We start from the raw sequence: 17,574 nt of genomic DNA, 5'->3' as shown, positions 1-17,574 counted from the left end.
CAAAATGGCCAGAAACAAAGAACTTTCTTCTGAATCTCGTCAGTCTATTCTTGTTCTGAGAAATGAAGGCTATTCCATGCGAGAAATTGCCAAGAAACTGAAGACCTCGTACAACGCTGTGTACTACTCCCTTCACAGAACAGCGCAAACATTCTCTAACCAGAATAGAGAGAGGAGTGGGAGGCTCCGGTGCACAACTGAGCAAGAGGACAAGCACATTAATGTGTATAGTTTGAGACAGACGCCTCACAAGTCCTCAACTGGCAGCTTCATTAAATAGTACCCGCAAAACACCAGTCTCAACGTCAGTGAAGAGGCGACTCCAGGATGCTGGTCCTCTAGGCAGAGTTCCTCTGTCCAGTGTCTGTGTTCTTTAGACCATCTTAATCATCTATTTTTATTGGCCAGTCTGAGATGGATTTTTCTTTGCCACTTTGCCTAGAAGGCCAGCATCCCGGAGTCGCCATTTCACTGTTGACGTTGAGACTGGTGTTTTGCTGGTGGGGGGGGGTTGGGGGGCCTCACGGCCTACAGCTTGTTGGCATCGAGGGTTTAAATGCGTTCCACCTTGCGCATGAAACCCTTTCACTGGTGATGTATAGATCTATAGTATGTTGCGCATTGATGCACACAGTGTCAGGAAGATGAGTAACCACAGTGGTTTGGAAGTTAGCATGTATTAAATTACTCCTCTCTATGGCATTAGCAGAAGACATTCATCAAGAGCATTACATAGCTGACTATAAGGGCACAAGGCGAGACCCAGATGCAGACACGGGAGGCAGATGGTTTGAGTCTTTGATATTTATTGATAATCCAAAAGGGGTAGGCAAGAGAACGGTCGTGGACAGGCAAAAGGTCAAAACCAGTTCAGAGTCCAGGAGGTACAGTATGGCAGACAGGCTCAAGGTCAGGGCAGGCAGAATGGTCAGGCAGGCAGGTACAGAGTCCAGAAAACAGGCAAGGGTCAAAACCAGGAGGACTAGCGAAAGAGAATAGACAAGGCTGGCGCACGGGAAAACCACGCTGGTTGACTTGGAACATACAAGTCGAACTGGCACAGACAGACAGAAAACACAGGTATAAATACCCAGGGGATAATGGGGAAGATGGGTGACACCTGGAGGTGGGAGAGACAAACACAAGGACAGGTGAAACAGATCAGGGTTTTACACTGACCTAAGTTGCACAGTGCCTTCAGAAAGTATTCACACCCCTTGACTCCACATTTTGTTACAGCCTGAATTAAAAAATATATAATTTTGGATTTTGTGTTACTGGCACAATACCCCATAATGTCAACGTGGAATTTTGTTTTTAAAAATGTTTACAAATTAATAAAAATGGAAATTTGAAATCTCTTGAGTCAATAACTATTCAATGCCTTTATGGCCCCTTCATGGCAAGTCTAAATAAGTTCAGGAGTAAACATGTGCTTAACAAGTCACATAATAAGTTGCATGGACTCCCTATGTGTGCAATAATAGTGTTTAACATGATTTCGAATGACTGCTTCCTCTATGTAAAGCAGTGAATTTCAAACACAGATTCAACCACAAAAACCAGTGAGGTTTTCCAATGTCGTCACAAAGAAGGGCACCTATTGGTAGATTGGTAAAAAAAAGACATTGAATATCCCTTTGAGCTTGGTGAAGTTATTCATTACACTTTGGAGATGGTGTATCAATACACTCAGTCAGTACAAAGATACATTTGTCCTTCCTAACCACTCAGGGATTTCACCATGAGGCCAATGGTGACTTTAAAACAGTTACAGAGTTTAATACCTGTTATATGAGAATACTGAGGATGGATCAACAACATTGTAGTTACTTCAGGAATTTCTCTGGCCAGGAGGAATGAGAGGAGAGAGAAAATAAATCAGAAGGCGGCAGACTGAACACAGCTGTGCAGATTGCCTCAAGACAAAAACATTATATTCAATATCTGCAAGTTAGACTAAATACTTGCACGTTACAAACTTGTGAGTAATAACTTCAATCTGGCTAACACCACAAAACAAATCATAAGGCAAGAGAAATGCATCGACTAATATTACGAAAACAGGTAACACCAAACATGGCGGAGGTTAAACAAGGAGAACCAATCTCCAAAAGAAAACGTGACTCCTCGACGGATACAGACGATTTATGCTTCTTACCACAGGAATGGTGAGGGTGGAAACCGATCTGTTAAAATCAATAAATGGCAAACTGGGCATACTTGAATTAGTCAATAAAGATATAAAGGAGTTGGAAGGCGAGCCTCGAGATGAGGGATGAAATAGCTGCGACAATGGAGAAAGAAACAAATATGTCAGGACCGACACTGGAGAAGAGAAGCAGGTACGGCGAGTTGAACGTTTAATGTGGAACAGACAACAAACAGGACGGAGCCAGCGTCAGAACGGGGTATACAAAGACAAACCAACATTAATTCTGAAGCAGGGAACAGAGCTGGGGAACAGACAGATATAGGGGAGGTAATGACACAGGTGATTGAGTCCAGGTGAGCCCAATAATTGCTGATGACAAAACAAGCTAAAAGTGACAATCAATAAGATTCAAACGGATGTTAAAAAGGAGAATATCTTTCTGAGAGAAGCCTTACTTGACATACAGACTACTGGTAACCAAGAAAAATAAGGCAGTTCCTAAAAATGTGGTGAAGGAATTCTTTCTTACAACGCTTCAGATCCCATGCGAAGCTGTCAACAAAATCCAACTTGAACTTGTACACCGTTTCAGACAAAGAAGACAGAGATATGAGTGGCCAATTGTTGCCAAATTCACTTTCCTTAAAGATAAATAATGGTTAAAAGCCTGGATGAAAGACTCGCTGGCATGAAAATAGGCATGAATGATCAGTTCCAGAAGGAAATTGCAAAACGGGGCAAAGTTCTGTACGCAATCTTCAAGGAGAATAGATTAAAAGGGAAACGTGTAGCTCTCGTTGTCGATAAACTGTATATTGATAACCAACTGTTCAGAGACACAAAGACTACTCCATGGCTATTCTAAATATTACAAAGTTCTCATAGAGGAGTCAAATAATGGAACACCCAATACTAGCCAGGGTAGAAAAGCAATAAAATACAACAATTGTTGAATAAATAAACTACAATTGCACTATACCATTCTAGATAGAGATTGTTGGAAAATAACTAGCGTTAGACTTTCCATTTATAGTATTTTAAAAATTGATAAAACAGCATTAGAAGAAAGGATAATTAGAGAAATTATACATTTTCAAATATAAATAACTGGAACACTAAAGTACTCAATCAACATGGTGGAGATGAAACACAGCAAACAGAGGACATAGAAGACACGGTATGTGGGTGTATTGTGATGGAAGGTAGGGTGTGTGTTTTTGGGTTTAGAAAAGTGGGGAGTTAAGTGACTGAAAAAGACAAACGGTTGCAAAACCAGGAGCCTGTGTGTGTTTGTTAGCAGCGGTTGTGAGAGAGAGCTTTCAATTTTGTGCAGATATGGGATATACATTTTAAAATAAATTATAAATATAGTTTATTTATTTGTTGTCCTATCATGATGGAACGGTCCCCAACACTATACCATAGACACCCACCTGAGAGACCCATGCACTAAGGAGAAGTCCTTATCTGTTTCATGGGGCCTACTGTAAGTAGCCGATACGCAGCCAAATCAGAAAAATGAATGTTGTCCTAGACCTACTAAAGCAGCACCACCCCCTCAAGATTCTGAGCCTGCCTGGCAGGGTTGCTCCTACAAAGCCAAAGAACCCATATGGGAGAGCATAATATACAGTACAAGGAAATTATCAAAGCTGCTAATGAGAAACTTGACGACCTTGTATCTAGCCTGTGGGGAATCCAGTGGGGTGCTCCCACCCAGATAGTGGCAGTGCTGGCAACTCTAACTAAAGTAACCCATGGGGAGGGGGTCACACTCAGACAATCAGAGGGGGGGCATATTATTGTGGCCCTGGTGGCACAAAATAATCAAAGGTCTGACAGCAGAGTTTCTTGGGATAATAGTCACAACGGGGGACCAGCTTGGGTGTGTTTCAGAGGAAGGGGGTGTATCTGATCTCCATCACCTAGGACTTGACAATGGTTAATCAAATCTCAACATTTTTGCACATTTTTGCTCAATTTTGCATATCTTCTCAAACAGCTGCAACTGTATATGCATTCGTAAATCAAGTCCTTTCTTGAGTTGGGCCCAGGGATGGAACAACTGTTGAGCATCTGAGCTTATGGTTGTTTGTGGGGGAAGGGGTTGAGTTTGTATCAGTGTGTGTGTGTGTGTGTGTGTGTGTGTGTGTGTGTGTGTGTGTGTGTGTGTGTGTGTGTGTGTGTGTGTGTGTGTGTGTGTGTGTGTGTGTGTGTGTGTATCCCACATCTGTTGCTAGGGGGTAATGATGTTGGGGACAATATAGGATGAATCACAATAATTGTTTGCTAAAATAATAATTGCTTGCCAAAAATGTAATTTTGTAATGGCAATCCTGGTTGTAGAGTACCAGTCAAAAGTTTGGACACAGCTACTCATTCCAGGGTTTTTCTTTATTTTTACTATTTTCTACATTGCTGAATAATAGTGAAGACACCTGTTAATTGAAATGCATTCCAGGTGACTGCCTCATGAAGCTGGTTGAGAGAATGCCAAGAGTGTGCAAAGTTGTCATCAAGGCAACAGGTGGCTACAATGAAGAATCTAAAATATATTTTGATTTGTTTAACACTTTTTGGTTACTACATGATTGCATACGTGTTATTTCATAGTTGTGATGTCTTCTCTATTATTCTACAATGTAGAAAATAGTAAAAATAAAGAAAAACCCTTGAATGAGTAGGTGTGTCCAAACGTTTGACTGCTACTGTATATGGCTGTGTAACCTGTATGAAATAGACTTGGCTAAATCAACGATTAACATCAGTATATCATTGTATATGCAGTTTAAAGATTATATATTACAAAGACAAATAATTAATACAGTGCATTGGAAAGTATTCAGACCCCTTCACTTTCTCCACATTCTGTTACATTACAGCCTTATTCTAAAATTGATGAAATTGTTTTCATTCCTCATCAATCTACACACAATACCCAATAATGACAAAGCAATAACAAGTTTTTAGACATTTTTGCAAATATATTAAATATAAAAAAACAGAAATATCGCATTTACATAAGTATTCAGACCCTTTACTTTGTTGAAGCACCTTTGGCAGCGATTACAGCCTCGAGTCTTCTTGGGTATGACGCTACAAGCTTGGCACACCTGTAATTATTTATTTTTTTACCCATTTTTCTACACAATTTCATGGTATCCAATTGGTAGTTACAGTCTTGTCTCCACACTGCAATTCCCGTATGGACTCAGGGAGGCGAAGTTCGAGAACACATTTTCAGCCAAGAGCCAATCACATCCTCTTGCAGCCTGCCGAACATCATCTTTGATATGTCAATGCCATATTTGATTGTCATATTTTATTTTTTGTCCTCCAAAACACAACCAAGCCACACTGCTTCTTGACACAATACCCACTTAACCCGGAAGCCAGCTGCACCAATGTGTCAGAGAGGAAACGCCATACACCTGGCGACCGTGTCAGCGTGTACTGCACCCGGCCCGCCACAGGAGTCACTAGTGTGCAATGGGACAAGGACATCCCTGCAGGCCAAACCCTCCCTTAACCCAGACAACGCTGGGCCAATAATGCACCGGCCCATGGGTCTCCCGGTCGCAGCCGGCTGCGACAGAGCCTGGACTCGAACCCAGAATCTCTAGTGGCACAGCTAGCACTGCGATGCAGTGCCTTAGACCACTGCACCACTCGGGAGGCCCACGGCACACCTGTATTTGGGGAGTTTCTTCCATTCTTCTCTGCAGATCCTCTAAAGCTCTGTCAGGTTGGATGGGGAGTGTTGCTGCACAGCTATTTTCAGGTCTCTCCAGAGATGTTCGATCGGGTTCAAGTCCGGGCTCTAGCTGGGCCACTCAAGGACATTCAGAGACTTGTCCCAAAGCCACTCCTGCGTTGTCTTGGCTGTGTGCTTAGGGTCGGTGTCCTGTTGGAAGGTGAAACTTCAGCCCAGTCTGAGGTCCTGAGCACTCTGGAGCAGGTTTTCATCAAGGATCTCTCTGTACTTTGCTTGGTTATTCTTTCCCTCGATCCTGATTAGTCTCATAGTCCATACCTCACCGTAGGGATGGTGCCAGGTTTCCTCCAGACGTGACGTTTGGCATTCAGGCCAAAGAGTTCAATCTTGGTTTCATTAGACCAGAGAATCTTGTTTCCCATGGTCTGAGAGTCCTTTAAGTGCCTTTTGGCAAACTCCAAGCTCGCTGTCATGTGCCTTTTAATGAGGAGTGGCTTCCATCTGGCCACTCTACCAGAAAGGCCTGATTGGTGAAGTGCTGCAGAGATGGTTGTCCTTCTGGAAGGTTCTCCCATCTCCGGAGAGGAACTCTGGTGCTCTATCAGAGTGACCATAGGGTTCTTGGTCACCTCCCTGACCAAGGCCCTTCTCTCCCAATTGCTCAGTTTGTCCAGGAGGCCAAATCTAGTCTTGGTGGGTCCAAATTTCTTCCATTTAGGAATGATGGAGGCCACTGTGTTCTTGGGGACCTTCAATGCCCCAGATCTGAGCCTCGACACAATCCTGTCTTGGAGCTCTACAGACAATTCCTTCGACCTCATGGCTTGGTTTTGCTCTGACATGCACTTTCAACTGTGGGACCTTATATAGACAGGTGTGTGCCTTTCCAAATCATGTCCAATCAATTTAATTTACCACAGGTGGACTCCAAGTTCTAGAAACTGGTTGAATACTTTCTGAATGCACTGTGCTAGCAGCAAGGTCATGTATAACACAATTCTAGATATCAGACAATCATTGTACTTTATCTCATTCGCTAAATGAAATATCTAGCTACATCCCACTGGAAAAAAATCAACTATAACATCAAAGGCAGACTACATTAATTCACAAATATCTGGCATTCCCATATCCATTTAATGGCATTAAGAGCAAATCAATAATAATAATTGAAATGTTTATATTAAGTTTTATTTTAGTTTTTTTCTATTTTGGGTTGTTTGGTTGTTTGTCTGTATACATTGTTGTATTCTCCTACACTACGTAAACCTTTTCGCATTGATCATGTGTGGTCTGAAATGACACAACTCATGGGGAGGAGGGGAAAAAGAAAAATGTATATTATTTACGCAATTCATTGTAATGTGATAGGGTTAGGACCCTAATATATTTGCAGGGTTGGATGGATTACTTGGAGAAATGTAATCAGTTACTGACTACAGAGTACATGACAATAAAATGAATTAGTAACATAGTCCAATGGATTACTCAAAATGAGTAATGTAATGATTACTTTTGGATTGCTTCCTTGGTCAGCCAGCATCAGCCTCATCAGTTTATGCTGCAGACTGATCAGTTCCTCTCTAACTCTGTCCACCCAACCCCCTCAGCATCCTTGAGCGAGTGCTGGCTCAGCTGCATCTTCTTTATGAAATGGAAAGATGCGTATCGCAACTCTCATTGTTTGATTGTGGAATTATAGCCCTGCTACACGAGCTACCAAGCAGTAAAAGAGGAAATGGTGAGAAAGTTACAAACGCACAAATATCATACCCCCCAAAACAATTCTAACCTCCCCTGTAATGGTGAGATATTGAGGATATGATATTTGTGTGTCTGTAACTTTCTCACTCATCATTATTGACAATTATTTTAGGACTATCCGTAATCATTGTAGCAGCCAAATGAATGTAGGCATTTTTAGACACGTATTATATTCTTATTTATAATATAACCTCTTTGGCCACGCACACCAGTGAAGACAGACCTCTTTGGCCACGCACACCAGTGAAGATAGAGCTCTTTGGCCACGCACACCAGTGAAGATGACCTCTTTGGCCACGCACACCAGTGAAGATAGACCTCTTTGGCCACGGACACCAGTGAAGATAGAGCTCTTTGGCCACGCACACCAGTGAAGATAGACCTCTTTGGCCACGCACACCAGTGAAGATAGACCTCTTTGGCCACGCACACCAGTGAAGATAGACCTCTTTGGCCACGCACACCAGTGAAGATAGACCTCTTTGGCCACGTACACCAGTCTTCCCTGTGGCTCAGTTGGTAGAGCATGGTGTTTGCAACGCCAGCATGGTGTGTGCAACGCCAGGGTTGTGGGTTCAATTCCCACGGGGGGGCAGTACAAGAAAAAATGCATGAAATGTATGCATTCACTACTGTAAGTTGCTCTGGATAAGAGCGTCTACTAAAATGTAAATGTAAGATCGATCTCTTTGGCCATGTACACCAGTGAAGATAGACCTCTTTGGCCATGTACACCAGTGAAGATAGACCTCTATGGCCATGCACACCAGTGAAGATCGACCTCTTTGGCCACGCACACCAGTGAAGATCGACCTCTTTGGCCACGCACACCAGTGAAGATAGACCTCTTTGGCCACACACACCAGTGAAGATCGACCTCTTTGGCCACGCACACCAGTGAAGATAGACCTCTTTGGCCACACACACCAGTGAAGATAGACCTCTTTGGCCACGCACACCAGTTGTGGGTTTGGCGTCGAAATGAGAATGCATAAGCATCAAAGAACCCAACACTTTTATTAGTATAAAATAATATAATTTCCCTCTTTTTTTTACAATAAAGCTCAATATTTGTATAAAAGATTTTTGCTCATCTTTTATTAAGTGTGCCAATAATGGACCCAACTGTATACCATTCAGTCTTTATAATACCTGAGCAACCTCCCAACATCAGAGGAAATCCTTTTGAGGTTATGTCTAAAAGAAAATACAGAATTCCCTCCCTGATTACGTTCCCTTCGTGGAAGTCCGATAAGCAAAACACCATTAAAAAAACATTAGGATTGTTAATAGCTTCCTGTCCTGAGCAGGCACACCGAACTCCCTTTTCGCAAAAGCATGAGGAGGATGTTTTGTAAACAAATGGTAAGAGGAGCGCCAGAAGGAAATCTTTGGGACATCAAATAATCCAAGAGGTGAAAAAAGTCATTATTTATTTGAAGGTTGATATTTGAATGAAAGTGCCCATCTGAATGACACATGGTGGATGAGTTGCTACAAATAAATAAAACATAGCATCTTGATAGTGTCGCTCTTTTCTATATATTTTGGATGTTCCAAAAACGGACAATAGTAAGAGTGCAGTGAATAGCACTCACTCGTCATTTCCATTTATATTTTTGGTTAGTTTGTTTTGGTCCACCCAGAGGAGGGAATGGGGTGAACCAGGCTCTGGAAATGAAATCATTTTTGGAATGTAATAATTCGCTTTTTAGGGCAAATTCAAGGATTTTACATTGGTGAGTTCCCATAGTGACTTTTTTCCATCTCCACCCCTGGTCCAGTCTATGTGGTCTCTGGCAATTACATAACAGTTTCAGTACTGTCTGGGTCTGGGTCAGCGCAGTCTGCAGTGCACTGAGATGAACCCTCATTAAGCGCTAGCCTGTGAATGTGATTTGGAACCTAATGTTACTGTCGCCATGAGTTGAATGGAACTATGGAAGCCTTTGAGGGAGACTTCTGTGTTCCAGCCATCTTATTGATGTGGGGTGCATCTCAAATAGCATCCTGTTTATATAGTGCAGTACTTTTAGGGGCTCTGGTCAAAAGTAGTGCACAAAATAGGAAATAGGGTGCCATTTCAGACGCAGCTGTGGTCTCTGTATCTGAAAGTTCTGTACACTGTGAAACGTCATGACTGGGCATCACATTCAGCAAAGCTCCTGAGATTCTGAATGATCTGACGTGAGGTATTTTTAGAAAGGTTCTTTCTGCTTTTATGATCAAGAGGATCCACTCCATTCATTCAGGTCTTTTGTCTCCGTCTGTTTCACACGCTTGGAGCTAAATTCCTGTCCTGTCAGTGCATAACCACCGTGATGAATGGCCAAACTTACCCTTAAATTGGACTCTCAAAATACCACTTTTCAAAGTAAATCTGTATTTAGATTTGATATTTTTTTCTATACATCATTATTCAAATAGTTTATTTGTCAAACTTATTCTTACATGAGTTTATATTGTCCTTTAAAAGAAAAGGTTGACCATGACTGGACTCTCAGTAGATCATTTTGTTTGCTCTGACACAAGAACTGTGGGGTGTTGCAGGAATTTCTCTTTGAGCACAAAATTCCTCCCAACCAAATTTCTATGAACCAATTAAATAGGTTTGAGCAATTAGCAAAATGAGTTCCTCCACTGTCACAATATGTTTAATGGGTCAGTGAGTGTCACTGTGTTGTTGCCTATCCCACAACCCCTAACCCCTCAATATGTTAGTTCAGTCATCATCTCAAAAAAACATCTCACCAGTAGTCAGATCATGGTTTGACACCATCTTTGTTTTGTTACAAACAACATAAAGCTTCAAAAGGAGCATCCTGGTCAGTAAAGTGCTACCAAGACCCAATTGTTTGGATTTGCTGTGATAAAAAGCCTTAAAAAAATATGTCAGTTGAAATCAATCACTCCTAAATGTTCCGTATGTTTCCTGTACGTGGCTATATGCTAAATGTATGTTTTTCGAAGCATTCTGCACATTCTTACCCAAATGATTTGACTCCTCACAATTGAATATGCCATACCTTGTGCAACTGTTTAAATTATCGTTCTTAATCGTAACGTTTATTTTGACATTTGATCAACTAAAAGGACTCTATATTATGAAGTGGTTCTGACCAAATGCTGTTTACTTTGCACAGTGCATTGGAGCTGCTGGTACGATATCTGTCATCATACATACTGTACATATGGTGTCATTGGTGATGCCAGGTTTGACAAGGTGGCTGATTGGTTGCGATGAACCAGAAGATTGGACTCCCTCACTATCCAGACATAAAACCCAGAGTAGCAAACACAACTTTATTTGGGAATAGTGCCTGTTCAAAAATAGTAGACGGCATAATGTCTGCTACCCGTAGCTCTTTGGCCTAGGAAAAACTTACGCTCAGAAGAAAAATGATCATCTTTCCAGAAGTCCATTCCATATTTTTATGTTCAATGTCAGGAAAAGTAATTAACTGCTGCACGTCAACGGCACTTGGCCAATGTCATCAAATTGCTTCAAATGATGAAATTCATGAGTTATAGCCAAGGTAATGTTGTTCTGTGCACTGATCATTCATGTACGCTTAACACTCACAATTAGTCCATATTTACCACCTAAAACAAATTCAAATGGACTCTTTATTCAATGGTTTTAACCCTCAAACTGCCAACATTTTTTACATACATGGATTACCAACTGGGTTCATTTTGACCCCAAGAGCAAACTATTGGAAAAAGCAACAATCATAACTTTATGTAATTAATGCACAATTTTTCAATGCAAACTGTTCATTTATATATTCTGCAAATTAAAATATAGGCCTACATGTTTCCCTTATATAATGTGCAGATTTTCTTTTCAAAGTACAATCAACATTAGCAGTAAAAAGCTGATTTATTTCATTTTGAAGTAAATATTAATTTGTCATATTTATGTGGAAAAACAATTGCCATTTAAAGGGGCAGTACACCAAAACATTTGAATATACCAAATGTATTGACAAAAAGTGATTCATCCATTGATCCTGAGAGAGAATGACCAAAAAGAAGGCTTAGTTTTTCTTTATTTACTTCAAATTAAATTTTATTGGTCACATACACATTGTTAGCAGATGTTATTGCGAGTGTAGCGAAATGCTTATGCTCCTAGATCCGACAGTGCAACAGTATCTAACAGGTAATATCTAACAATTCCACAACAAAACCTAATATCTAACAAATTCCACAACAAAACCTAATACACACAATCTAGTAAAGGAATGGGATGAGAATATATAAATATATGGATGAGCAGTGACAGAGCGGCTAAGATGCAATAGATAGTGTGGGTATACAGTATATACATATTAGATAAGTAATGAGAGATATGTAAACATTCTTAAAGTGGCATTATTAAAGTGACTAGTGTTCCATTTACTCTCCTTCCAGACTCACATTAAACATCTCCAATCCAAAATTAAATCTAGAATCGGCTTCCTATTTCGCAACAAAGCCTTCTTCACTCATGCCGCCAAACATACCCTCGTAAAACTGACTATCCTACCGATCCTTGACTTTGGCGATGTCATTTACAAAATAGCCCCCAACACTCTACTCAGCAAACTGGATGTAGTCTATCACAGTGCCATCCGTTTTATCACCAAAACTGCGACCTGTATGCTCTCATTGGCTGGCCCTCACTACATATCCATCGTCAAACCCACTGGCTCCAGGTCATCTATAAGTCTTTGCTAGGTAAAGCCCCGCCTTATCTCAGCTCACTGGTCACCATAGTAACACCCACCCTTAGCATGTGCTCCAGCAGGTATATTGCACTAGTCATCCCCAAAGCCAACACTTACTTTGGCCGCCTTTCCTTCCAGTTCTCTGCTGACAATGACTGGAACGAATTGCAAAACTCTCTGAAGCTGGAGTCTTATATCTCCCTCTCTAACTTTAAGCATCAGCTGTCTGAGCAGCTTACCGATCACTGTACCTGTACACAGCCAATCTGTAAATAGCACACCCAACTACCTCATCCCCATATTATTACTTATCCTCTTGCTCTTTTGCACCCCAGTATCTCTACTTGCACATCATCATCATCTGCACATCTATCACTCTATCATATTAATACTAAATTGTAATTATTTTCGCCTCTTGGGCCTATTTATTGCCTACCTCCCTACTCTTCTACATTTGCACACACTGTACATAGATTTTTCTATTTTTCTTTTATTTTGTGTTATTGACAGTATGTTTGTTTATGTGTAACTCTGTGTTGTTGTTTTTGTCGCACTGCTTTGCTTTATCTTGGCCAGGTCGCAGTTGTAAATGAGAACTTGTTCTCAACTGGCCTACCTGGTTAAATAAAGGTGAAATAAAAAAAATATTAAAGTGGCCAATGATATTAAGTCTGTAGGGAGGGCAGCCGCCTCTCTGTGTTAGTGATGGCTGTTTAACAATCTGATGGCTTTGAGATAGAAGCTGTTTTTCAATCTCTCTGTCCCAGCTTTGATGCACCTGTACTGACCTCGCCTTCTGGATGGTAGCGGGGTGAACAGGCAGTGGCTCGGCTGGTTATTGCACTTGATGATCATTTTTGCCTTCCTGTGACATTTTGCCTCCGGTGATGCGTTGTGCAGACCGCACCACCCTCTGGAGAGCCCTGCGGTTGTGGGCGATGCAGTTGCCGTACCAGGCAGTGATACAGCCCGACAGGATGCTCTCAATTGTGCACCTGTAAAAGTTAGTAACGGTTTTCGGTGACAAGAAACATTTTTTCAGCCTCCTGAGGTTGATCAGGCGCTGTTGCGCCTTCTTCACCACACTGTCTGTGCGTGTGGACTAATTCAGTTTGTTGGTGATATGTATACCGAGGAACTTAAAATGTTTCACTGTCTCCACTGCTGTCCCGTCGAGGTAGATAGGGTGGTGCTCCCTTTGCTGTTTCCTGAAGTCCACAATCATCTCTTTTGTTTTGCTTACATTGAGTGAGAGGATATTTTCCTGACACCACTCCGAGTGCTCTCACTTCCTCCCTGTAGGCTGTCTCGTCGTTGTTGGTAATCAAGCCTGTTGTGTTATCTGCAAACTTGATGATTGAGTTGGAGGCGTGCATGGCCACGCAGTCGTAGGTGAACAGGGAGTACAGGAGGGGGCTGAGAACGCACCCTTGTGGAGCCACAGTTTTGAGGATCAGCGGAGTGGAGATGTTGTTTCCTACCTTCACCGCCTGGGGGCGGCCTGTCAGGAAGTCCAGGACCCAGTTGCACAGGGCGGGGTCAAGACCTAGGGACTTAAACTTAATGATGAGTTTGGAGGGTACTATGGTGTTGAATGCTGAGCTGTAGTCAATGAACAGCATTCTTACATAGGTATTCCTCTTGTCCAGATGGGATAGGGCAGTGTGCAGTGATGGCCATTGCATCGTCTGTGGACCTATTGGGGCGCTAAGCAAATTGAAGTGGGTCTAGGGTGACAGGTAGGGTGGAGGTGATATGATCCTTGACTAGTCTCTCAAAGCATTTCATGATGACAGAAGTGAGTGCTACGGGGAGATAGTCATTTAGTTCAGTTACCTTGGCTTTCTTGGGAACAGGAACAATGGTGGCCATCTTGCTGACTGTGGCCTCACAGTCAGCATCAGCATCGCTGCTAGTAAAACAATGGGAGTGGTAGCATGCCCCAAAAAAGCATGGCCAAATCCTCAAATGTCACTTCAAACCAAATGTTATAGCAACCAAAATACCATAACAAGTTGCACATACAGTGGGAAGAAAAAGTATGTGAACCCTTAGAATTACTTAGATTTCTGCATAAATTGGTCATAAAATGTTATCTGATCTTCATCTAAGTCACAACAATAGACAAACACAGTCTGCTTAAACTAATAACACACAAACAATCATAATTTTTCATGTTTTTTTAACACACCACATAAACATTCACAGTGCAGGTTGGAAAAAGTATGTGAACCCTTGGATTTAATAACTGGTTGACCCTCCTTTGGCAGCAATAACCTCAACCAAACATTTTCTGTAGTTGAGGATCAGACCTGCACAACTGTCAGGAGGAATTTTGGACCAGTCATCTTTACAAAACTGTTTCAGTTCCACAATATTCTTGGGATGTCTGATGTGAACAGCTCTCTTGAGGTCATGCCACAGCATCTCAATCGGGTTGAGGTCAGGACTGACTGGGCCACTCCAGAAGGCGTATTTTCTTCTGTTCAAGCCATTCTGTTGTTGATTTACTTCTGTCTTTTGGGTTGCTGTCCTGTTGCTGTCCTGTTGCATCACCTAACTTCTGTTGAGCTTCAATTGGCGCACAGATAAACTTGGGGAAATGATTTTTCCATCGATGATAGCAAGCTGTCCAGGCCCTGAGGCAGCAAAGCAGCCCAAACCATGATGCTCCCTGAGGTTTTGATGTTGGTGTGCTGTGCCTTTTTTTTCTCCACACATAGTGTTGTGTGTTCCTTCCATACAACACAACTTTAGTTTAATCTGTCCACAGAATGTTCTGCCAGTAGCGCTGTGGAACATCCACGTGCTCTTTTGCAAACTTCAGACAGGCAGCAATGGTTTTTTTGGACAGCAGTGGTTTCTTCTGTGGTGTCCTCCCATGGACACCATTCTTGTTTAGTGTTTTACGTATTGTAGACTCGTCAACAGAGATAGCATCTTCCAGAGATTTCTGTAAGTCTTTAACTGACACTCTAGGATTCTTCTTCACCTCATTGATCATTCTGCACTGTGCTCTTGCAGTCATCTTTGCAGGACGGCCACTCCTAGGGAGAGTAGCAACAGTGATGAAATTTCTCCATTTATTGAACATTTTTCTTACCATGAACTGACTTTTAGAGATACTTTTTGTAATCCTTTCCAGCTTCATGCAAGGCAACAATTCTTAATCTTAGGTCTTCTGAGATCTCATTTGTTCGAGGCATGGTTCACATCAGGTAATGCTTCTTGTGAATAGGAAACTCACATTTTGTGTGTTTTTTTATGGGGCAGGGCAGCTATAACCAAAATCTCCAATCTCATCTCATTGATTCGACTCTAGGTTAGTTGACTCCAGACTCCAATTAGCTTTTGGAGAAGTCATTAGCCTAGGGGTTCACATACTTTCCCCAACCTACACTGTGAATGTTTAAATTATGTATTCAATATAGACAAGAAAAATACAATAATTTGTGTGTTATTACTTTGAGCACACTGTGTTTGTCTATTGTTGTGACTTAGACCAGATCACATTTTATTTAAAATTTATGCAGAAATCCTGGTAATTCCAAAAGGTTTACATACAGTGGCAAGAAAAAGTATCTAAGGTCATTTTTATTTTGTATATGGTCATAAGATCACTCCAACAGGTCCCCCTCCACTCTCTGAGGACATGTATAACTTAATATTATGTCTCAGGAGAAACCTGGATTCCAATAAATCTTTTTTTTCTTCTCCAGCAGGTGGTCAATGAGAGAGTGTCGAATTTGGTTAACAAAAACATTTATGAATTTGCTATGTGTGGCTTATTTGATCAAATAGAAGTTTTGTAATACTTAGATTGTTACGTGTGTACCGATATAAGTAAGACACGTGACATCCCGGCAACACTGAGAAAAAACACTTTCTATCAGATTTGTGCCTGTTGTTCCCACACATATCTGCCCACTCATTGGCTAGAATGGTCCCACCTGATATTGCCTTCTCCCGACAGTCTTCCATTTCTTACGAATGTTTTTAAATGGTTAGAGCGGCCACTTAAGTATCTGATCACTATAATGGATCTGTGATCATAGTGATTCAGGAGTATCATTAAAACAGGTTAATATGCCCCACCAACATTAGACAACTATACAGAAAGCCCTTAAATTGTATAAATAAGTAATAAAATCAATGATGAGAGAATAGTCTAATTAAATGACCACAGATATAGTGGCATAGCAGGAAGTTCTGAATGTCATGAACCAAGAGGCTGTGAGTTCAAATCCCAGGTGAGGACATTGAACAATAATTACGATATAAATAAACATGCACACTGTAATCACGTATGTTAAATACTGTGTGAAAACACTGTATGTTTAAAAACACTGTGTATGGGTATCCTTGCCAACAGAAAAGAAGAGCTGTGAATGGATCAGGGGTTCACCAATCAGGGGCTTGGAAACAGTAACAATGTGTAATGAAACATGTTTTTTGGGAGAACATTTATTTTGGATCTTCAGGCGACGTCCTGACAACTGATACACAGAAATGTTCTTTCAAAGTTCTCATGAAACATGTCTAGAACATTAGCATCTTACATTCTGAGAACATTGCAACCATATTCTGTGTGTTTGGTGGGATGTTGATGGAATATTCTTCTAACCCTCCGAAAACTGGACACATGGACTGATCGTGGACTACAGGAAAAGGTAAGCCAAACAGGCCCCCATTAACATCGGCGGGGCTGTAGTGGATTGGGTCGAGATTTTCAAGTTCCTTGGTGTCCACATCACCAACGAACTATCATGATCCAAACACACCAAGACAGTCGTGAAGAGAGTACGACAAGACCTCAAAAGTTCTACAGCTGCATCATTGAGAGCATCCTGACCGGTTGCATCACCGCCTGGTATGGCAACTGCTCGGCATCTGAGGGTAGTGCGTATGGCCCAGTACATCACTGAGGGCAAGCTTCCTACCATCCAGGACTTATATACTAGGCGCTGTCAGAGGAAGGCCCAAAAAATTCTCTAAAACGATGTTGGAGGTGGCTTATGGCAGAGAAATTAACATACAATTCACTAGCAACATCTCTGGTGGACATTCCTGCAGTCATTCTTGCACTCCCTCAAAACTTGAGACATCTGTGGCATTTATGTTGCGTGACAAAACTGCACATTGTAGATTGGCCTTTTATTGTACCCAGCACAAGGTGCACCTGTGTAATGCTCATGATGTTTAATCAGCTTCTTGATATGCCACACCTG

Source organism: Salmo trutta, chromosome 31 (genome assembly GCF_901001165.1).
Source record: "Salmo trutta chromosome 31, fSalTru1.1, whole genome shotgun sequence".
Lineage (NCBI taxonomy): Eukaryota > Metazoa > Chordata > Actinopteri > Salmoniformes > Salmonidae > Salmo > Salmo trutta.
The sequence above is the reverse complement of the archived record's forward strand: the minus strand, read 5'-3'. Positions refer to the sequence as shown.